This window comes from Gossypium raimondii, chromosome 11 (assembly GCF_025698545.1).
Source record: "Gossypium raimondii isolate GPD5lz chromosome 11, ASM2569854v1, whole genome shotgun sequence".
NCBI lineage: Eukaryota > Viridiplantae > Streptophyta > Magnoliopsida > Malvales > Malvaceae > Gossypium > Gossypium raimondii.
The window spans coordinates 17,041,153-17,065,471 of record NC_068575.1 but is presented as its reverse complement, the minus strand read 5'-3'; the positions used below and the strand labels follow the sequence as shown (position 1 = coordinate 17,065,471).

At 32.9% G+C, this 24,319-nt stretch overlaps 1 non-coding gene across 1 annotated transcript; it reads right to left on the bottom strand.

The window, feature by feature from the left end:
* Positions 1 to 8,180: 8,180 nt before the first annotated feature.
* Positions 8,181 to 8,283, bottom strand: LOC128035041 (small nucleolar RNA R71). Its single transcript, XR_008191445.1, has one exon. It is a non-coding gene; the product is annotated as a small nucleolar RNA R71 (small nucleolar RNA).
* Positions 8,284 to 24,319: the final 16,036 nt, after the last annotated feature.

Below are 24,319 nucleotides of genomic sequence, written 5' to 3'. Positions count from 1 at the left end.
TATACATGCCACTACTTATAAATAGATACAAAAACTATTGACTTAGAAGGATAATATGAGATGGTTGATTGATCCTTCCAAAAAGCCAACAACGATTATCTATAAAACAACCCAAGAACTCATAAGCTTACTTAGCTTAGTAAGGACATAGTATAACATTTACTTTAAATATAATTAAACTCAGTTGACATATTAAGTACTTACTCAAAGTTTCAGGAGCATAAAAGGTGAAATCCTGTGACATTATAATGCATTCAGGAGTACCGAAGGACAAATAGAGGCCTGTATGTGCATTCAGGGGTACTGAACTACAAACAAGGGCACGTATGAGCATTCAGGTGTATCGAAGTACAAACAGGGGCACGTATGTGCATTTAGGGGTATCAAAGTGCAAACAGGGGCATGTATGTGCATTCAGGGGTACCGAAGTACAAACAAGGCCACGTATGTGCATTTAGTGGTATCGAAGTACAAATAGGGGCACGTATGTGCATTCAGGGGTACCGAAGTATAAACAGGGGCACGCATGTGCATTCATGATACCAAAGTAAATTCACACACAAACATATATATAAATGAATTAACTAGAGAACAACATTATAAAACACAAGTAAATTTCATTTACGTATTGAAATACTATGAACTTACCTACAATACTTCCGATTTAAACACAGGGATCTATTACGCATTTTTCTCTTTTCCTCGATTTAAGTCTTTCTGGCCCAGTTCTTAATCTATTTAATAAATATTTGCAATCCATTAATTATATATATATTTCGAATTCAAAGTAATGAATATGACCTTTAGCTTTTCATTAATTACACATTTCCCTAAACTTTTACATTTATCACAATTTAGTCCCTGTACTCAATGATTTCCAATTTAGCAAAACCTTACCATTTCCCCAAGTTAACTGAAATTCATTCTAAGCTAGGGCAGTCCGCATTTATTCACTAATTGCAAAACTTTCCTAAAATTTTAAGTATTTAAACAACTTACTTTATTTACTAAAACTATAAAAAATCAATCAATAAAATAGTCAAAATCAACACCTAACACTTCAATACCATCATTTAACATTCAAATTAGCAAGAGTTCATCAATAGTAATATCTAAATTCTTTAACGGCTTTAAAAACTAAGGTACGGGTTAGCTGGACCTAGTTGCAACGATATTAAAAATATAAAAATTTCAAAAAACGAGATTCAAATGAGCTTACATGCAACCAAAAAGCTACAGCCGAACCTAGAGCTTCAAACAATGGTGTTTTTTCTCCCCCTATTTTCGGTTATCCTTTCTAAGATGATGACACATAATTTTATTTTATTTTCTTTAGTTTTTTTTTGTTATTTTACCATTTTACCTATTTTCATAACTTACAATTTTCACAAATAATAGGCCATAATAGTCCACTCAATTTCCTTGTGGACTAATTACATTATAAATCCTCCTTAGTCTAAAAGTTAGACTATCAAGTCAATACAATTCAATAATCACTCAATTTTGCATCTTTCATAGTTAAATCCTTTTTATTTAATTAACCAACTAAACGTTAAAATTTCTACACCAAAACTTAATATGACCCTAATGTAACTCCATAAACATTTACTAAACCATAAAACACGAGTTTGCAAATTGGAATTTGTGGTCCCAAAACCACTGTTCCATTTCCCACGTCGCTTCTTCAAGCCCATGATGTTGCCATAATACTTTAATTAATGGTACAAACTTATTTCTCAACTCTTTTGTTTCCTAAGACAATATTCTTATAGGTTATTCATTATAAGTTAAATCTGTCTATAAGTCAATTTCTTCCATAGATAAAATATGCAATAGGTCAGATCGATATCGTTGAAGCATTGAAACGTGAAAAACATTGTGAATTTTGTTGAGTGCTGGAGGTAAAGCCAAACGGTATGCTACTGATCCTATTCTTTCAAGAACTTGATACAGCTCGATAAATCTAAGAATGAGCTTCCCTTTTTTGCAAAATCGTAACACCTTCTTCTAGGGCGAGGCTTTCAAAAATACTTTTTCGCCAACAGAAAACTCGATATCTTTCCTTTTTAGATTAGCATAAGATTTCTGACGATCGGATGCAGCTTTCAAGTTATCTCAAATAATCTTGATTTTTTCTTTGACTTCTCGAACTAAATCAACCCCGATTAACATCTTCTCATTCAATTTAGACCAATACAATGGAATTTTACATTTACGTCCATAAAGAGCCTCGTACGGAGCCATCTTTATGCTTGATTGATAACTATTATTATATGCAAATTCAGCTAATGGAAAATAGTTTTCCTAGTTGCTCTCGAATTCAATGATACAAAAGTTAACTTCAAGCCTAAAGCTTCATGTAACACCCTAAAATTTGAAAGTAAATTTTTTATCTTGATCAAATATAATCGATAATGGTACATCATGTAATCTCACAATTTCTGAAAGATATAATTTTTCCAATTTCGTTAATCTATCAACAATAACCCAAATAGACTCTTTTCTTTTTGGAGTTAAAGGTAGTCTTGAAATAAAATCCATGGTGACTCGTTCCTACTTCTTTTTAAACTCAGATTCGATTTTTTTGTTTAAGCTTTTTTTTTTTTTACATTTTCCATTCTTTCACACACAATGCTTTTAACACTCACTGTGCTTTTAACTTTCACAATATTTTCATTTCTTGATTTCTTTTTCATTTAAGTTCACTTAGCAAGAGTATATATACACTATATCAAACAAGCTCTTCTTTTCTCTCTCAAGAACAAAACGAAGCCATGAAAATGTTTCTACCTACCCCCAATATTCATGGCTCAAAGTCTATTTCATAGTGCATTTCAATGTTAGGGATAGAGAGGGTTTGTGTTTTCTACTCAAATTAGGCTAAAGGCTCCGAAAGTAAGGCTCATAAAGAAAGGGATACTAAAGGCTCAAAGTATGGGAACTAAGGGTATAAAGCATATGGGTTAGGCATTTAGGCTCTAAGCTATACAAACAATGCCTTAGGTTATTCCCAAAACATTTCACAAGACACAAATTCTATCATGCTTACATTTATTTGAATGAAAAACTATCAATTCAAACTTTATTTATCTATAAGCATATGTACACTCTACCTATCCTATGGCACAATTTATACATTTTTATTAAAATTGATTGTCTCTAGTTTATTAAACAATTTAACTTATTAACCTAACTAGTCTACCTTTAAAAATACCAAATTTTCTAATATCAATCAAAATTGGCATGCTCGACAATCCAAAATACTTATTCAATATCTACAATTAGTGGCCTATTGCCTAAATACAATCCACGCACCATGCAAAAATAAGAAAATCAAGGAAACAATAAGAAAACAATTTTGAAATTTTTTTGAAAATTTTTGAAATTTTTTGAAAAATGACGTGAAAATTGAAAAACATACAAAACACGCATAAAAACAACACAAAATAAAATAATGAGCTTCACCCTCACACTTAAATTACACATTGTCCTCAATTTGTAGCTCAATATAAAGAAATAAGCTTACCGAACTTCACCAAAACTATCCATAGTATCAGATACCACTTTAAGATACCCTAAAATTATTATCTTTCAGCCTCAACTCCAAACTATACACGAATTAAACATACAAAGTCCTAAATTTAAACATGCAACAAATTCAAAACCTAAGCTAAACAAAAGTAAATAGAGTCTTACCTCAAATAAGTTAACTAAATTTAAACATGCAACAAATTCAAAACCTAAGCTAAACAAAAGTAAATAGAGTCTTACCTCAAACAAGTTAATTATTTACAAAAAAAGTTTAATTGCTTCGGATAACTTGAAGAAAAAAATTCTCGGACGATTCAAAACGCCCTAAAATAAAACTTTCAAGGGGTCTTCGAGACTTTAATCCCTCGTTTGTTCATAATAGGGTTTAAAACGACCTTCTTCAGCAAATGAACATATCAATCCCGCAAGAAAACCATTAAAATAAAAATAAAATTTCATATCTATAAACTTAACTTTTGCTAATTATCTCCCAAATTGATATGCGTAATTTGATATGTCAAATTACTCTTCCCTGTTATACTTAATACTTAAGGAGCTTGTTTTTAGGTAATTTTGTGTCTTTCCCGTAGTTTGTAGGTTTTCAATTGAATACATTTAAATGACTCATTTTACTCATTTTTTATACTCAAATTGGCCAATTGTGCCATTAAAGGCCTTAACATTTGATTGAATGTTTTAGGTACTTGATAGAGGCCCAAAATCGTGTAAAAACATCACCAAAATAAGGGGTATCATGACATCAAAGTATGGGAATTATAATACCCCCAACAGTTTCGAGATACAGCAGTATTGCAATATCCAAGTGACAAAGAACAATACATTTCAAGATTGACAATGGTATCGCGATATCCAACCATGGGTATGGTGATATCATTTTCATGAGGGGACAAAAAATGACGCCAGAGATAATGTTTGTCCAACTGAAGCACCAATCAGAGGAGGCCCATTCAAAGGCATTTTGGTCACAAAATAGGGGTAAAAGGTTGTTGCTAAATCAGCTAAAATTGCTTGAGTAGAGAGGATTCCATATTAGTTTAGTTTTTTGCTTTAGTTTTCTCTTAGGTTTTTTTCTCCATTTTTCTAGGGTTTCTTCTTTTCATCTCCATTACTAGTTTAGTGTTTACTTTTCCTAAACTTTATTGATATTATTGTTGTTCTTCTTGTTAGTTAAGTTAGTTATTACTGTAGCTAGGATTTATTTTCACTTTTAGTCGATTTCTTTGCTTGTAATGTCATTTTAACCGTTTAGCTTAATGTATTTTAGTTTCTTGTAGTTTAATATGTTAAAGACTTTACCATTAAATGCTCATATTTATTTTTCCTTCAAGTTTTATAACTCAAAATCCAATCTTTCATCTTTTTCTTAAGCTTTATTTTTATGGATCTTATGTTTCTTTCTTTTATGTTTGTTAGCTTAGTTTTTAACATGAGTAACTAAAATCCTAAAGAGGTTGGTTGAAAGAGATGTAGGTAAGCTAATTTTTGGTTAAGGCACTAAATTACAACAAATTGGACTAAATTGAATGGACATAAAAACTTAAGATTGATGCTCTTAAGGGAAGATTTAGGCAAATGAGACCGAGAGGTAATCTTGTTGAGCACCAATTTTGTAACACCCCAACCCTTGCTGGCAGACTGAGCCATTACACTAAAAGCAAGCTTAAACTTGGTTTGTACTCTTATTGAGGTTTTGGTGTATACTCACTGAACTATGGCATTAACCCAAAATTTATAATGATAAAATAATTAAATTGGGGATACGCCATATAATATAAAACATAACTGAAAATAAATTTTTAGTGGAAGCCTTACAATAGACGACGAGTTTATATAAAACACAATGTGAGTTATTTTCCACACAAGTTTCAAGTGTATCATTGGCAATTAAATATCGTTTAAATTAGTTTGGTGCATATGACTAAAAGATGATATCATAAACCATTATTCACAAAGGATTAACCTATACCTCAAGAGTACGTAACCATTCTCTTAAAGCAGTGATTTAGGCGAAAGGTGTAAATTATTACAAATGTTGGTTACAAAATAGAGCTACACATCACCTACCCAAAATGAAAGTATATGCATGTTACAAAATAAACATAGGTGAGTCTCATAACAAAGGTCGCTTTATCTGGCTGAGTCCATTCTACAAGCCCTTTCCAAACAAATTCTATGAGCATAAATAATTGGGCGTATATAAACATATACAAGTAACAATAAGTTAACAAACTTCCCACAGAGACAACTGGGCTTCTACCCTCTTACATAAGATAATGGCGAATACCAATCCCTAGTGGATAGTATCCCTGGCGGACTCTATCATTTGTGAATATAGTTCGTAACTACTGTCCCAAAGAATAGTTGCCTTAACATCAACAGAATGAATACTTCCCTTAAGTAAAATGAATGCTACCAAATCTTACCCTTATTATCTCTTACATATCAATTGACTGGTACTTACACGTCTACCGAATTCAATTTCACTAGGGCGGACACTGTACGCCAAACACAACAATTTAGTGAATATGCTACATACTCAACACAATAATATTATTAAGATTTACCACTTATCATGCAATATTATCATACACTACAATTACATTATCAAACATTTCCTTCTTAGCATATCCTTCCTCTATCTAGATATACATAACATGCATTACAAACAACAAATTAGGATTTACATTTTCTTACTCTTTTTCTTGATGATAAATATTAAAAGTAACATGTTTTAACCTTATTTTTAATGTGTTTTTGGATGATTATTCGATTTAAAAGGGTGAATTTTATGCACCTAATCTTTTAAATTCATGTTTCTATACTTAGGAGAGCATTAGTGAGCAAAATGAGTGAAAAATGGAAAATCAGAGTATAATTCAGGAGCCACATGGGCTGGACACCTGGCCATGTGAGCCACACGAGCTACCACGCAGCCATGTGTCAAACTGTGTGGATTCACACTCCAAACTCACGAAAAATGCATTTTTTAGGTTTTTCGGGCATTCTAAGACCTATATATGACAAAGATAAGAAGAGGGGAGCAAGCCTTCATAGAATACTCAAGAAAACAACTCGAAAAACATCATTGAAGCCTACTCTAAAGCAGATTTCCATCAAAATTAAAGATCTCATATTAAAATCTTTGAAGTTTATTATGAGTTTCTTTATTTCTTGTGGTTCTACTGTCCTTGAGATGTTTTTTATTTGCTATCATGAACTAATTTTCCAAATACCTAAGGAGATGAACCTTAGGATGAATTATGTTATTTGATTGCTATTTTTACGTAATAAATACTTGGATCTTGTTCTCAATTATGTGTGCTTACTTCTTGATTAATCTATATTTGATGTGCTTAAATCAGAGGAGGAATAAACCCTATATAAGAGTAGAACTAGCGTAATTGAGTGGAGTTGCATATAATCCTAGAAATAAGACGACATAAATCACCATATTAGAGTGAAATCTAATAGGGGGATTCATAGGTCGAGTTAATACAATAATAGGGGTTATAATTAGAAAGAAATTTCAACTAACCAACCTAGAGTCAGTTGCTTTTAGTCTTGAAGAGAGATATTAGCATAATTTAAGGATTTTTACGAATCAAAGATACTATGTGAAGAAATTACATAATATAGATTGATAATGATAGATGAAGTCTAGGTGAATTCTCCCTTAGGTATTGCTTTACTTATTGGTTGTTTACTTGATTATTTTCCTGATTTGTTCTTTGTCGTGTTCTTTAGTTAATTTAATTAGTTAATTTTTGTTTTTAATCAATCACTTCAATTTGTCGGCTAAATAATAGAAAGGTGATAATTACTAGTACTTTTAATCTTTGTGGGAACAATATATGTGCTCACCGTAGCTATGATATTATTTGATAGGTGCACTTGCCTTGGTCGAATTTTTAGTTGGTTTACGATTGCAATCAAGTTTTTGACACTGTTACCGGGGACTAAAATACTAGGAAAATTTTATTTTTATTAATTTAGTCATTTTTATTTTTAATTTAATTTTTATATTCTAATTTTTTGTTTGTTTGTTTCTGGTAGGTTCTTTTGGTTTATGACTAGAGGAAACCCGTTGGATCCATTACTTTTTGACAGTGAGATTGAAAAGATTGCTCGTAGAAATTATAGAGAGTTTAGGGAAGCAAAGAAAAATCAACAGAATTTAGTAGAAGATCAAGAGGAAAAGGATATTACGGTAGAGATGGGTGATAATTAAAAAAAATCAGCTACCTCCTGCAGCTTCTGTTCCTCAGACTATGTATGATTACTCTAAGCCTACTCTGATTAGGATTGAATTGAGTATTGTGAGACTTACCATTGTTGCAAACAATTTTGAACTGAAGTCGAAGACAATTAAGATAGTATAACAATATGTTTAGTTTGATGGTTTGCAAGATGAAGATTCGAATACTCATTTGGCTAACTTTCTAGAGATTTGGGACACATTCAAGATAAATGGAATTTCTGATGATGAAATATGCTTACGGTTATTCCCATTTTCTTTGAAGAGTAAGGCAAAATAGTGGTTGAATTCACTTCCACGAGGTTCTATCACAACTTGGGATCAAATGACTGAAAAATTTATATTGAAGTACTTCCCACCGGCCAAAATAGCTAAGTTGAGAAACGACATCTCTTTATTCAATTTGATATGGAGATATTATATGATGCATGAGAGAAATTTAAAGATCTCTTGAAAAGGTGCCCTCATCATGGGTTACCTTTGTGGTTATAAGTTCAAACATTCTACAACGGTTTGAATCCCTCAACTAGGAAATTAATTGATACAGCAGCTGGTGGAACACTGAATAATAAAACACCCAAGGAAGCTCAAGAGTTTATTGAAGAAATAACACTAAATAACTATCAGTGGCAAGTCATGAGAACAAAATTGATGAAAGCAACCGGTGCTTTTAATATAGAGCAATTGCTATGTTGGCAAGCCAAGTGGAAGTACTGAATAAAAATTTTGATGGTTTGAATTTTTCTAAGAAGCTAAACCCAAATGTGCAATGTGATGCAAATGGAGCGGAGATGATTAATCCAGAATATTCACCCTTCAAGTCTAACATGGAGCATGAGCAAGTTGACTTTTGGGGTACTAATTCTAGACCTCAAAATAACCCTTATAGTAATACTTATAATGAAGGTTGGAGGAACCATCCAAATTTCTCTTGGGGTGATTAAGGAAATCAAAGGTCACAACCCCTCTAAGTTTTTAGAGCCTTATCAGTAGGAAAAGAAATCAAACCTTGAGGAGATGTTAGCTAAATTTATTTTGGTGTCAAAAACTCAATTTCAAAAACATTGAAACAACACTGAAAAATTAGCAAGCATCGATTCATAGACTTGAAAATCAATTTGGACAGCTTGCCAAACTTATTTTAGAAAGACCACAAGGGAGCTTACTTAGCAACACTAAAACTAACCCAAGGGAGCAAATCTACACAATCACCGTTCGAAACGTGGAAGGGTTAGTCGAGCCGAAAAAGAAGTCGAAGCTAGAAGTTGTTGTGAAAAGTGATGAAGTTGAGGAAAGCAAGGAAGAGCATAAGCTAATGGTCAAAGAATACAAACCACGAATCCCTTATCCAGTAGCATGGAAGAGAGACCACACAGAAGAACAATATGGTAAATTTCTTGAACTCTTAAAAAAATTGCATATTAACTTACTGTTTGTTGGCTCTTTTGCATATGCCAAAGTATGTAAAAATTTTAAAGGAGTTGTTAACAAATAAAAGGAATTTAAATGACTTGTTGATTGTACAGCTCAATGCAGTTTACTTGACCGTTCTCCAAAACAAACTGCCTAAGAAACTTAAAGATCCAAGGAGTTTTACTATTCCTTGTCTCATTGGTAGTTTCATTATTGAAAGCGCTTTGGCTGATTTGGGGGCTAGTATAAATGTCATGCCTTATAAGATGTTCAAACAACTTGGTCTTGGGGAACCCAAACCCACTAGGATGAGTAACCAATTAGTAGATAGATCAATTAGTTGATAAATTTATATTCCCAGTTGATTTTGTTGTATTGGACATGGATGAGGATATTAAGGTACCTATGATCTTAGGTCGACTTTTTTTAACCACTGCTAGAACTGTTATTGATGTGGGTACTGGTGAACTTGTGCTTCATGTAGGGGATGAAAAGATTACTCTTTAAGCACGTGATTTTGTGAGAGTCCCTAGTGAGCAAGTGTAAACGAAAAAATATATAGGATTTTTCCTATGTAATTTATGACCTTTTTACTTAAATTCGTTGTTAAAACTAAGTAATTGTTTAATAAATTAATGAAATATGTGAAAACATGAAATTAGGACATAGAAATTATTAAAATGTGATTTTATGCTTTATTATATAGTTTTCATACAATAAATGGCTTATTTTATATTAATTTGAATATATTATAGTTTTTAAGACATAAAGTGGGTCATGAATGATTAAATTAAATAATAAAATATAAAATAATATTTAATAATTCATTTTAAAATATTTCATTAATAATATGGGTTTTAAATTAATTAATTAAATTGGATAACTTTTATTCCTTGGTCTTCTAACTTGTTGATTTGTTCTGGATAGGTCTGATAGCTTTGTTGGATTGCAAAACCATCCAAATTGGAGACCAAGTCAACCCAATATTCGGCTACACATGGCTGTCCATTTAAACCATTCTCTGGTTTAATTACACAAGGTCCTTGCAGTGTTAAAGAAATTAGAGACTTTCCCGAAGATTTACGATTGACCGAGTCTCAGAGCTAAGTTGTGTGGCATCCAAGATTCCTTAAAAATCAAGCAAAAAAATCAAGTCAAAAGCCACTAAGGATGGCCAGCCACAATTTGAGGAGATTTCAAGTGGTTCACGTCCACTATTTTTAGCAAACTATCCCCCTCTCCTCACCTGTAAATAAGACCCTCTCATTCCTTCATTCATCATCCCTCAAGCATCCTTCAATCATTCCTCATTCATTCTCATCATTCATCATTCTCCCTTTTCTCCAAATTCTCTTCATTTTCCATTCCCACGCCTAGCATCATCTCTTCATAGATATTTTAGCAATTAAGCCTCTTAAGAACCCTTGGTCGGCCACCTTGGAGAGCCACCAGCAAAGGAGTAAAGCAAAGGAACAAAGGAGCCTTGTCAGCCAGAGTCTTGGGTGACAACCACTCTGAATTGGGTTTAATCTTCATTTTCTTTAATTTAATTTAAAGATGTTTGCTATGTGTTCTTTGTTCTTGTTTACAACAATGTTAGCTTAATTTTATTTAAGCTAGGATGATTGCTTTGATTAAATAATATTTATTTGATTCATGCTTATAATGTTTGTGCCTCAATCGATCATGTTTTCAATTAAAATCAAGCCTACGTGATTGAAATGCACCTGAATTAGTTGAGCAATCCTAACCAGATGAAGGCTAATGGACACATAATTGAAATATGCATGCTTAATTTAGATCCTGACCCGATTAAATTGAAGGTTGCATAACAACTCTAACCAAACTCTATTATCTGCATAGTTTTTAGATTTGTGTGATTAAATTGTTTCAAACCTGACACGTCCCTGTTACCTCACACGAATGCTAAGAAACCCATAGTAAATAAGGATCAGTAAAATGCATATTTACTAAGTAAAGGATTCTGAAAGGACCTAATGTGGTTTCCAAACTCATGAAAGATTGAGTTGCCATGGAATGTTTTTCCAAATGTTATTAAGCATGTTGATAATAAATTGAGTTTAATTAAAGTAATTATCCTAGTTCATTTATGTTATAATTGTTGCAAATTGTGTTTAATTTTACTAAAATCGATTTCATTCATATAGTTTGCATACTTAGGATAATTTGCATTAGGAATCATTGCATTTAGTTTAATATATTTTAATCACCACTTCTCAACTATATTGTGTTTTTATTTACCAAATTGTTAATATAATTTTACAAATTAAGTGACTTAGCACAAATACAATCCCTATGGAGATGATAACTCGATACTTACTTATTACTTGATAACGACTGTGTACACTTGATCAAACCTATGCGTTACAGCAAGATAATACTAATTGTTCTGTTAATGTTAGTAATCATGTGGCTCAATGTTCTTTGTAGGAAACCCCTCATGAAAACGTGTTGGAGCCATATTTTATTTAAAGTGATAGAACTCGAGGGACAAGGGAAGAGCAAATGGTGCAGCTCCACGAACTAGATGATTGACCAACGAAGGTTGATAAGGAACCGAGAAAGTAAAAGGAAGTAACAAAGCAAAGCCGTGATGTGCATGTAAAAAGAATGAATCAATTAAAATTTGGGGACAAAGTGTTGTTAGATAAATTAGATCATCGAATTTTTCCTTTAGAGTTTAAGTCAAGAGGGTTTGACCCATGTGTGGTAAAAAATGTATTTCCATACGGAACCATTGAGGTAACACACCCTGGTTATGGCACATTCAAGGTAAACAATCATCATCTCAAACTTTATGTTAATGGTAATATTGATAATGAGAGAAAGGAGCTTCGGCTCCAAGATCCGCCTTAACTGTGAGCTTAAAAAGGGAAGTCGAGCTTATACTTTAAATAAGTGCTTCTCGAGAGGCAAGCCGAGTTTTATTATTATTATTTATTTATTTTAATTTCATGTTATTTTTAAAAAATAAAAAAAAATTAGTACACTTATTTTTATTTACTTAATAAATTTTTGAAAAAAAATGAAAAAAATGAAAGAAAAATAAAAAGAAAAAATATTCAAAAATGAATTCAAAAAAAATTGAAAAAGAAAGTGGTCCACATGGTCTGGGGTGATCCATACGGCCTAGACACATGGGCGTGTCTTATGCCGTGTGGATGCTGGAGCTAATTTTTTTAATTATTAATTTTCCCCACACGGCCTGACACACGAGCGTGTTTGAGGCCATATGGTTATTGGGCTTACTTTTACCTTTTTCTTATCACATACGGTCAAACCACACGGCCGTGTAGAGCACATAGCCTGGCCACATGGCCATGTGGCTCGCATAACCTGACACATGGCCATGTACTTTTTTTCCTTTTTAAAGCTAATTTTTTTCTTCTTCTTCTTTTATTTCCTTCATACCCCAAACAAAGTGATTTCATTTAGTTTTATAATTTTTATTTTTATTTTTATTTTGTTTTTGGTTTTGGTTTTTTTTTTGTTTTTTAATTATGCACTATACTTTTATTATTTTTCCGGTTGTTTTTCTATTTTGCTATCTCTTTATTTTCTTATTCATTTTCTTGGAAACATGCACTTCATTTAGAACCGTTTATGATTTCAGTTTTCTATATTTCGACGAATTCATCCAAATTCAGGGCAATTTCAGTTCTCACCTTCTCTTCTGATATTATTGTTATTCTGTTATTTTAATTGTTTGTACATTGAGTGCAATGTACATCTTAAGTGTGGCGAAGATTTTATATGCTTATGCGATATGACCCCTGAATTATTGCTTGTGTTTATGTAATTTTCTTGAACCTAACATTGAAGTAATTTCTTTTAATTTGGAGTTTTTATTGATTCGGTTTTAGGATAATTTGTGCATTTTGTGTATTGGTTGATTTATACTTAAAGACATGAGATAGTCAAGCATGATAATTTATTTTTCAAAATTATTATTATAAGTTGTCTCCTAAATTGAATTATTATCTTGAAATTTTGAAATTGCTTGAGTATGCATGTTGAGACCACATTATTGGTTTGATATCTTTGAGATGATAAAGACACTTAGGATTTAACCTATTTAACATGTAATTATTGAATTGCTGAATTTTATTCTTGTTCTAGAAAAACAAAAATAAAAAAAATAAAAAGAAAGAGAGAAGAATATGAAAATAAATGAAAAAAAATTGATTGAGCTTGAATAATTAATTTTTAATTTCTCTTAATTCAGCAACTAATTGTTTTTCTAGTTCAGTAATTTATCAACTCGATTCTCGATTATAACCAAATTTTTTGGCATTTTCCATACCCTTAACCTAAGCCTCGTTACAACCTTTTGAAAACCTCTTGATTGATGTGTCATCTCATTTTATAGTGGTGGAGATTTGATTTTTTAAGCAAGCCTATAGTAATGTCATTTCTTGTTCGACTATTGAGTGCATATTACTTGAGCCTCAAACCCTTTGAGTGCTTTAAGTAAATCTTTAGTGAGGATGTTTATTCTTGTTGATTTTGAATTTAAGATAATTATTTAGATAAGAGGAGACACTTATGTTTTTTGTCCTTTAAAATTTTTAGCTTAGACTGTATGAATCTTTAGTGTCCTTTTGGTTGAATTTCTAATGCATGATTATTTGCAAATTATCTTGAAACATTATTGATGAAAATAAAAAATTGAAAAAAAATTAATATGAATGTAGGTTGAGAACTTTGCTTGAGGACAAGCAAACGCTTAAGTGTGTGGATATTTGATAAATGCTAAAAGTAACATATTTTAACCTCATTTTTAATGCGTTTTTTGATGATTTTTTATTTAAAATGGTGAATTTTATGCTCATAATCCTTTACATTCATGTGTCTATACTTAAGAGAACATTTGGGAGCAAATGAGTGAAAAACGAGCGAAAATCAAAAAATCGAAGCATGTTTTAGGAGTCACACGGGTTGCCACACGATCATGTGCCAGATCGTGTAGATTTCGTGAATCGCATTCCAAACACACAAAAAAATGTAATTTTTAGGTTTTTTGAGCATTTTAAGACCTATATATAGCAAAGGTAAGAAGATAGGAGCAAGTTGTCATAGAATACTCAAGAAAACAACTCAAAAAGCACCATTGAAGCCGACTCTGAAGCAAATTTCCATCAAGATTGACGATCTCTTTTTTATTTCTTTAAAGTTTATTTTGAATTTCTTTATTTCTTATGGTTATACTATTTTTGAGATGGTTTTATTTGCTATCATGAAATAATTTTCCAAATACCTAAGGAGATGAACCCTAGGATGGATTTTGTTATTTGATTTCTATTTTTATGCAATAAATACTTGGATCTTGTTCTCAATTATGTGTGCTTGATTCTTGGTTTAATATTTCTAGACTATTAATCCATGTTTGATGTGCTTAAATTAGAGGAGGAATAGACCCTGTTTAAAAGTAGACTAGCGTATTTGAGTGGAGTTGCATGCAATCCTAGAAATAGGATAATACAAATTTACAGTATTAGAGTCAAATCTAATAGAGGGATCCATAGATCGAGTTAATGTGATCATAGGGGTTATAATTAGAAAGAAATTTCAATTAATCAACCTAGAGTTAATTGCTTTTAGTCTTGAAGAGAGATATTAGCATAATTTAAGGATTTCTACAGATCGAGATACTAAGTGAAGAAATTGAGTAACATAGATTAATAAAGACAGATGAAGTCTAGGTGAATTCTCTCTTGGGTATTGTTTCGCTTCTTGGTTGTTTACTCGATTATTTTCTTGATTTGTTATTTGTCATGTTCTTTGTTAATTTAATTAGTTAATTTTAGTTTTTAATCAATCACTCTAATTTTTCGGTTAAATAATAGAAAGACAATAATTACTATTACTTTTAGTCTTAATGGGACTGATATCTGTGCTCACTGTAGCTATACTATTAATTGATAGGTGCACTTGCGTTTGTCAAATTTTTAGTTGGTTTACAACTGCAATCACTCGCCCTTCCTTATGCTAACGTCGGATCCCATATTTACACATCAGAACAGATATCATAATCCACATTATTTCAAACACATGTGTGTTCCTATAAGTTCAGGGCTCTTTTCCATGGTTAACAACTAACATGCCCTACCGATGACAACACCCATATTGCCAGGCTGGTTAGCAGCTAACATGCTTTACTAGAGACCTAGCACACTCACTAATCTTGTTAGCAACTAACATGCCCTACCAGTGGCTCATCTTATCCAGATTCTAAGTTTGCACACCAAAGAAGTCATGTCTATTTCCTACCACTTACATGCACATGAAGATGATTACATGCAACAACTCACCATATTTCATGAAGACGATTTTACCTGAATTCATAAACTATAACTATGACAACTAAAACTTGACAGTATATAAAGACTCAGAACAAACTCTCAGATGACTAACACAAATTGGATAATCACTTATTGGAGATCTATAGAAGGTCTCAATGAAGCTGGTTACATCTTGAAGTTTTTTGTTACACTCTATAACTTTTACTTATTATTCGAACACTTGCTGGTTCTTCTTTAACAAGGTTATTCCCTCTTATCGGGTTACCAGAATAAAATAAGGTCAAATAAATAAAGAAAGAACCCCCATTACAACAACCACACCGTTATTGATATCCCACACGACTCTCACAATAACCCTACACGTGGCCACCGATGCAAAGCTGAATCAACACCCTTTTTTGGCCAACATAATAATTTCTAAACAAATCCTACCTTAAACATCCTTGCACTGTAGTTAATTTCCAACTAGATCTTAACAAGAAACCAACTAAAAATGAACAACATACCTACGTGCTCATAAACAATTGGGTCCATGACCTAACAATTGAGTCCATGACCTAAAAATGAACAACATACCTGCGTGCTCATAAAAATGAACAACATACCTACATGCTCAACAGTCGCCTAGAGGCCGTGGATAGGTCAGGGGTGGAAACGGTTTGGGTCGTGGAGCTCCAGGTAGGGCTGCCGGTCATGCAGAGGCGAGGCAGCCAGCTTTGGTTTATGCAGCACGTCACTGAGATGATGGAGACGCTCCAGATGCGGATACGGGTACGTACTTTAACCATAGTGTACTACATTTAATTTGGAATTCGAGTGTGCAGCGAAAATGTGGTGGTGTAACCTGTGTTGTGCGGCTACTATATAGTTGGAAATTTCGAGGACGAAATTTCTTTAAGGGGGTAGAGTTGTAACGCCCCAAATTTGGGCCTAAATGGAAATAGGTCTTGAGCGTGGGATCACATAAAAATTTATACGTGCAAGATAATGACATAAATGAACGTCTACTTCAGTGGTTAAGTGATTTAGGAAAAGTTGAGAGTGTTGGAGAAGTCCTAGGTTCAAACCTGGGCTTTAGCAAATTTTTTGATTTTTTCTCTTAAGTGAATCTTGGCCTTAGCTTGAAGGCTTTATAAATATTTTTGTGAAATCATAACACAAAAAGAGTCTATGGTGTAGTGGCAAGGTGGTGACATAAGTGTGGCAAGGAGGTGGCGTCACAGGTGTGATAAGGAGGTCAGAGGTTCAAGTCTCATTGCATGCAAATGGGATTATTTATTTTGCTCATGTGGAGGTAAAAGTTGGTGTTGGATTTGAACTTTGTGTTGGAGAGTTTGAGTGGGTCAAATGAGTGATTTAAGGAATGGATCATGGAGGATTGGAGGAGTGATTTTAGGAGGAAAAAGGGGAGTTTGAATTATAGAAGGTTGTTCTCAAATCTGCTAAGGGGGACTTTGGAGTATGCATTTCGGCAATTAGTGAGTGTATAGGTGCCGAATTTTCTCTCTAGCATTTGGGGGTTTTGCATTTTTCTTTCTTTTCTTCTAGTGCTAAAACTAAAACTGACCATTCGAGTCATTCTTTTTCTGCATATTTTCCATTCACTTTCTCTCTTCTTGGCCGAACCTAACACTTATTGTGGTTAAGTGTTGTGAACGTTAATGGAATGGCTAACCAAGTACCTTAATTGAATATAGGTTCTGTGCTCGTGGGCTACTGCGGTTTTCTTCAACAGGTGTACACACACAACGCTCCAATTGTAGATCGGTAAATGCCAAAATCGCGAAATACCGAAAAGTCAAAAAGTTGAAAGTACGACTATGGCTACCACACGAGCGTACGAAGCTCGTGTTGATAAGTTGATACAACGACAGAGGTCACCACGAGCGATCTAGTGGTGTTGGGCCGTTTTTGGGCCAAATGGACTGAAATGGGCCAAGTGGGCCCTACACGAGTAAAATTTTCTTGGATGGATAGGAAATAATGAACCGGCCATGACAATCGCATGGCCAAGGGCAGTTTTGCTCATGTGGCCCACTTAGGCCCATTTACACCCTTATGACCATTTAGGTTATCTGTGTCGCTCAAGGCGACTGTAGACTTTCAGAAAGGTTGTAAAATGACCGAAATACCCTTGAAGGGTAAAATTACCGAAATACCTTCGAAGGATAAAATGATCAAAATACCATCGAAGGGTAAAATTACTGAAATACCTTCGAAGGGTAAAATTATCGAAATACCCTCGAAGGGTAAAATTACCGAAATATCCTCAAAGGGTAAAATTATTGAAATACCCTTGAAGGGTAAAATAACTGAAATACCCTCGAAGGGTAAAATGACTGAAATACCCTCGAAGGGTAAAATGACCTAAATACCCTCGAAAGGTAAAATGACTGAAATACCCTCGAAGGGTAAAATGACCTAAATACCCTCGAAGGGTAAAATTATCGAAATACCCCCGAAGGTTAAAATAACTGTTATACCTCTAGGAGATGAAATGACTGTTATGGCCTTATGCTATGTATAACCGTTTTGCTTTATGATATTTATATGACTGTCACTGAGTATGACATATTGCATACACGTATGATTTATGACATGACATACTGCATGGGGTTGGGATTTTGTATTGGAGGAAGTGATTGATATGTGAGGGCCGTATGGGTCGCATGAGACAACTGTGGACCCATCGATGGCTTTTAGCCGATTATGTGATTGGCAGCTCTACTACAGTATTGGTTAGTCCTGTAACCGGTGCTACATTAGGAGTGTAGGGATGGGTGGGTCGATTAAATCCCCACAAGAGTGTAGGGTTGGACAGGAGATAGAGTGCAGGGTTGGTATGGGTATTTATGCATTGCATATACTGATCCTGATATTAAGATGGGCTTAGGCCCAGATGTATGTGATATATGACATTTGATATGGGCTCAGGCCCAACCGAGGCTGATGGGGGTAAGACCCAAATTGCCATTGTTATTGTTTTAGGCTAAGGCCCAGACTGTACTGTTACTATTAAAGGGCTCGGACCTAGACTGATTTTGTTTCTGCATACTGGCTGTTTCTTTAATAAGGGGATTACACATTTAGTTTTCGTAAAACCTTTCAGGTAATCCCCAGCGTTAGACGGTTCGGAGTTGCGAAGGACTCGGAGAGGGCCACACAACTGCGCATGTTTAATTTTGTTTTGTGCATTTACTAAAGCACTTTGATTTTGATTCAGGTTGTAATAAGGCTTCTATAATTTTTGGATTTTAAATTTGGGATTTGATGTGATTGTGATTTATATCTGCTAGAAGTAGAACACAGTTTTCCAAAACAATAACTGTTTTCTAACACTACGTTTCCGCAACTCAATTTTTAAAATATCACGTTTTTGCAAATCAATTGTTTTAAATTAAGCTTCCGTAATAATAAGGTTTTAAAGGTAGCAACTTTTCTTTAATAAACCTCGATTGAAAATAAACAAACGCGAACTGAGGTTTTGTACAAGTTTTAAATGCAAGAAGTTTGAAATTTCAAGAAGGGTTTCCAATGAAAACATGGTTTTCGAAAAACACTTCAACGTGACATGTCAGATCCGGGCCTAACTTTTAGGTTAAATTTGGGGTGTTACATTTAGTGAACCATATTAAAGTCAACCAACCACCATTTGTTAGTTATTTATGAATTTCATAACTTTGTCTTCTTTACAATTTAGTCCTTCAGGTCGTTAATAGATAATTAGATTAATCACTCTTCACTTCATGATTTGTCGTAATATAGCTTTTAGCTATTAGTTATTTAGACTCCTTTTGCATGCTCGTAGCCAGGAATTGCTCAACCGCCTTCTCCCTTGGGTTCAGCCCCTTCGAATACTTCGTATTCCATCAAAACTATAAATATTACAACTGATACTATACGCTTGCAGTTAAAACTGCTCCTTAAAATAGTTTTTTTAAATCGTTTCTTTTTAAGTGTAGGTGTGACAACAATCACTAACAAGCATGCACAATCACATAAAAATCACTAAATCTTGCATCGATTCCCCAGCAACGGTGCCAACAACTTGACCGTCTCTCACTGTCCTCGTAGACCATGAGAGAAATCAACACTAAAAGAACAATCAAATAAAAATAATAGTGTGCGATGTTTGCAAGTGTGATCGGTCAATTGTAATATTTGTAGTGTTACAATGGAACACCAGAGTATTCTAAGGATCGAACCCTACTAAGTCAATGATTTAATGATTCCTACTCAATAGTCATGCAATGAAGGAGTCAAGCTACCTACTCACTAAGCATTATATTACGATAGACTACAAATGAAGTTGATTAAAACTAATTAATTACATAAAACAGAAAAGGACTAAACTGTAAAGAATGAAAAGTGCAAAACTAACAAATACTATAACAGAAAGAGGTTGGTTGATTCCCATATTGTTGGTTAACTTTTAAATTAGGGATCTAAATCACTATTACTCTTAAATTCGCTCTACTTTACCTCTCGACTTTAATTTTACCAACTTAGACAAATTAGTTTGGTTTATCTTTCGACCTCACCAACTAATCTGGGATTGTAGAATTGGTGCCCGATAAGATCTCCTCTCGATCTCACTTACCTAAATTTTCTCTTAGTGTCGTCAATCCTAAGTTTTGAAGTCTATTCGATTTAGTCCAATTTTTTTAATTTAGTCTCTATATAAAAAATTAACTACACAACATTTTCATCAACCAACTACTTTAGATTTAGCTACCCAAACTCCTACTTAAGCAAACAAGAACACAATAATAACATAAAATGTGCATAAATGGTAAATGCAAGAAAAATGAGAAAAGTTAGGGTTTTTTAAAAATTAAAAAAAGCTTGAAAGTAAAGAAGATGGTAGGAAAGGAAATGAACAAGAAGACTTAAAGGTCAAACCTTTAATGATGAAACTAAAAGGAAACTGATTTATATTAATACTAATGATTAAATTGAAAATAAAAGTTTGAGGTACTAAACCAACAAATAAACCTAGCTGTGGTGATAAATAAATTAACTAACTACCATTAGCACTTAGAAAAACAAGAAAATGTATAGGAAAAGTAAACCCTAAGTTATGGAGAAGAAAACTATCCTAAACCTAAACTACAAGATGGAAGAAACCCTAAACTAAAAGCTCTCTCTAGTCTACACTTTTTGTTCTAAGCCAAAAGTGGCCTTCTAATCTGATTACAACCCAAAATTTGTGCCCAAAATGCCCCTAAGTGTCTAAATTTGATTGGTGTTGAAGTTGGATAAGGACCACCCCTGCAGTCAATTTTTTTCTTTTCACAATAGTGGTATCGCGGTACTCACGACAGTATTAAATTAGAGGGTCCTTGGGAGGTTAGGTATCGCGATACCCAAGGCTAGTATTGTGATACCACTATAAATGGCTTCAATTCTTCATGTTTCAATGGGTATCATGACTTCCCTGCTTTGATATCGCGATACCCCCTTCTAGGTGATGTTTTCGTTTATATTTGTGTCATCATTGACTCTCTACAAAGCTCAATCAACTGTTAGGGTCTTATGATGCATTTGGCCATTATGGGTCTCAAAAGGGGCATAAAATGCACCATTTCACTTATTAAAGCAAAGAATGGAAACTAATTAAGAACATGACAAAACCATATAAATTGCTTGAAAACAAGCTCTTTAAGCGTACTAGGGAGCCTAATTTGACATATCAAATTACAGAAGATCAACATGTGATCTATTTCTAATATTGTGTCATGTTCAGTTAGTCATATCTATGTTTCTATCTTTTGGAAGTCATTTGCTCCAGTACCTAAGACAAGGTATCTCCCCAATTGGACTTGATAGATGTCATATTAGTCTTTTAATCGATCTGCTCAATTCTGATTAGACTAAGGACATGTTTAGATTATCTACTAATATAAATCATCTTCTCGCATTATGATTCGATTACGTAATGCCACTTAATATTAGTTTAAATGTTAGATAATCATTGATCCAATATTTGCTTTCATTTTTCTTTGTGTGAAAAACTATTGAGGATAATATACAGAGGATATTAATGAAAATAATAAATTTTTATTAAACTAATTTGTTCAAAAATTTACAAGTACAAAGACAAAATCACTACACTAAGGGTATTAGATCCCAACAAGAAGTAGTTCTATGAAATTCATAGTAACCACTTCCAAGCTTGCCTTGGAATAGGAATTGGTTAAAGGGGGCCAGGTTGGGTTACATGTTATATCATTGTCTTTTGAAAAATGTCATATTGTTTAACATAGTCTTTCACCTGCCTCTTAAAACCTGACCAGTATAAATACGTTTTGGTTCTATTTTAGGTTGCTTATACCTTAGAATGTTCTCCTTAAGGAGAGTCATGGAGCTGTTTGAGTATTTGTTACCTCAATGATCTTATGTTCCCTATACAAACCCTTTTGTGGTATTTCAAAATTCCACTAGAGTAAGAATAATTTGTGTGATAAGTAGGAAAAACAGATAAAGTAGTAATCTTCTTATTTACCCATTGATCTTCCTTGTAGCTTTCCCCTACTTCTTGAACCCAACCAAAAATCAAGATGGCAGATAACTGGTATAATACATGAGTATCTTTATATTGTTTTGACAATGCATCAATAGCTAAATTTGTTTTTCCCTTCTTGTATTGAATAGTGTAGTCCAAACCTAAAAGCTTAGAAATTCCTTTCTTTTGAATAGGAGTTGTTAGCTTTTGCTCTAAGAGATATTTCAAGGGCTCATGATCTATCTTGATTACAAAAGGCACTCCCTCTAACTAGTGTCTCCACTTAGTAATAGCCATCAAAATTGCTAAATACTCTTTTTCATAAATGGAGATGTCCAAGTGTCTAAGACACATTGCCTTACTTAGATAAGCTATTGGTCTCCCTTCCTAAGATAGGATGACCCCAATACCTTTAGAACTTGCATCTATATCCAAGTAAATTTTTTTAGCAAATTCAAGCATGGCCAACACATGAGCTTTATGTCAGATTTGATGCCTTAAGTGTAGTATATTCATTTCATATACTTGTATTTTTTTTAAAAAAATTGATTTAATAATATCCATTAATTACATTAATATCCTTTGTATATTGTTTTCAATTATTTTGCACGCGAAGTAAAATGGAAGCAGATATTGGCTCATTGGTTATCTGATGTTTAACTGATATTAATTGATATTACATGGTCGAGCCGTAATACGAAAAGACAACTTGTATTAGTAGATAAACCTAAACATGTCCTTAGTCTAATCAGAAATGAGCTAATTGATTGAAAAACTAATATGTCATCTATAAAGTCCAATTGGGGATATATTTGTCTTGGACATCGAAGCAGATGACTCCCAAAATATAGAAACATAGATGGGACTGACTTGATAGTACATCTGACATGACCCAAGTAGAATAGATCCTAGATCCATTTATGGATTTATTCACTTGTGACGTTCATAGTGTGACATACCTTAATCATGAGTGGATGGTGGACTATGTATGTGTGACTCATATACTTTGATGTAAGTAAAAGCACGAGTTCAAATAGATAAGGAATTGAAAGTTGGTACGTTGGGTATACGACTTTTGCAGCATGTAGCATCATTCACAATAGTGGAATTAATAACCCAATTAATGGGCATTATATGGTAGATGAAAAGCTTATGTCACATGTTTTTCTTTGTGATAAATGACTTAATTATTATTTGATAGTAATTGACTTTTCACAAAAGAAGATTTAATAGTTACCATGAGATAAAATAAGATCATATTAGGAAATTAAATTTATCTAAAAGAGATTAAGGATATCTATAAGGGTAACACACTAATGATAAGGTCATTGGATGACTACTGATTAAGTAGCTTTCATAATGGTATATAACTAGGGAGAGCTCAGTCACTATAGTGAAATGACTTCGTGACTAAATAAGTTTATAATTAATAGGTGAAAACTGGAACTTAATTATAAATTATTTGAGACCTAATTACATATGTCCAATCAATCCCTTCGCTAGCTCGTTGAAACCATAAATGAATTGCTTGTAGAACCAAATGAACAGAAATAGATGGGAAAGATAAAGTTAAAGAAATGGGTCATATTCACAAGTGGATGTGTTTTCTCATTGAGTATAAAAATGACTTGAGAATCAATTTAAGTTTTTCGAGTTATTAATTAATTACTTAATTGAAGTTTGAAAATAAAAATAAATTAACTAGTCATTGTAAATCCATTGAATACGAAAATAGAATGTATTTCCTCATAGATTATTTTACGATAAAGTTACCATGATTTTAACGAAATTAGAATTGGGTTGAGAAATTATTTAATTAGAAAATTAGTTTATCTAAATAAATAAATATTTATTTTGGAAAATAGAAAACATGTATTGGGTTGGATTAAATTATAAAGTGTTGGGTTAAAAGTCCATTAAGTACATAATTGGACCCAATATAGGAGTGACCTAAATCCCCTCATCATAAGAGAGAGGTGCGACATCCTTAGTATTATTTACTAGAGTGTGTCACCCACTCAATTCTCCTTAGAGTAGAATATTGTTTTTATTAAATAAATATTATTTGTATTTTATTAATTCAATTAGGATTCTCTTATCTCTCACTATAATTAAATGACACTAGTAAAACTATTCACACAAGTTTTTGCAGATAAATTTCAAATATTGTTACTCTACCATAAAGTAGTGAGAATTTATTCTCTTATAATAAATTTTATTTTCTAGTAATTACAATTCTACTGATTTCTATTGAGAGAGAATTACTTTACT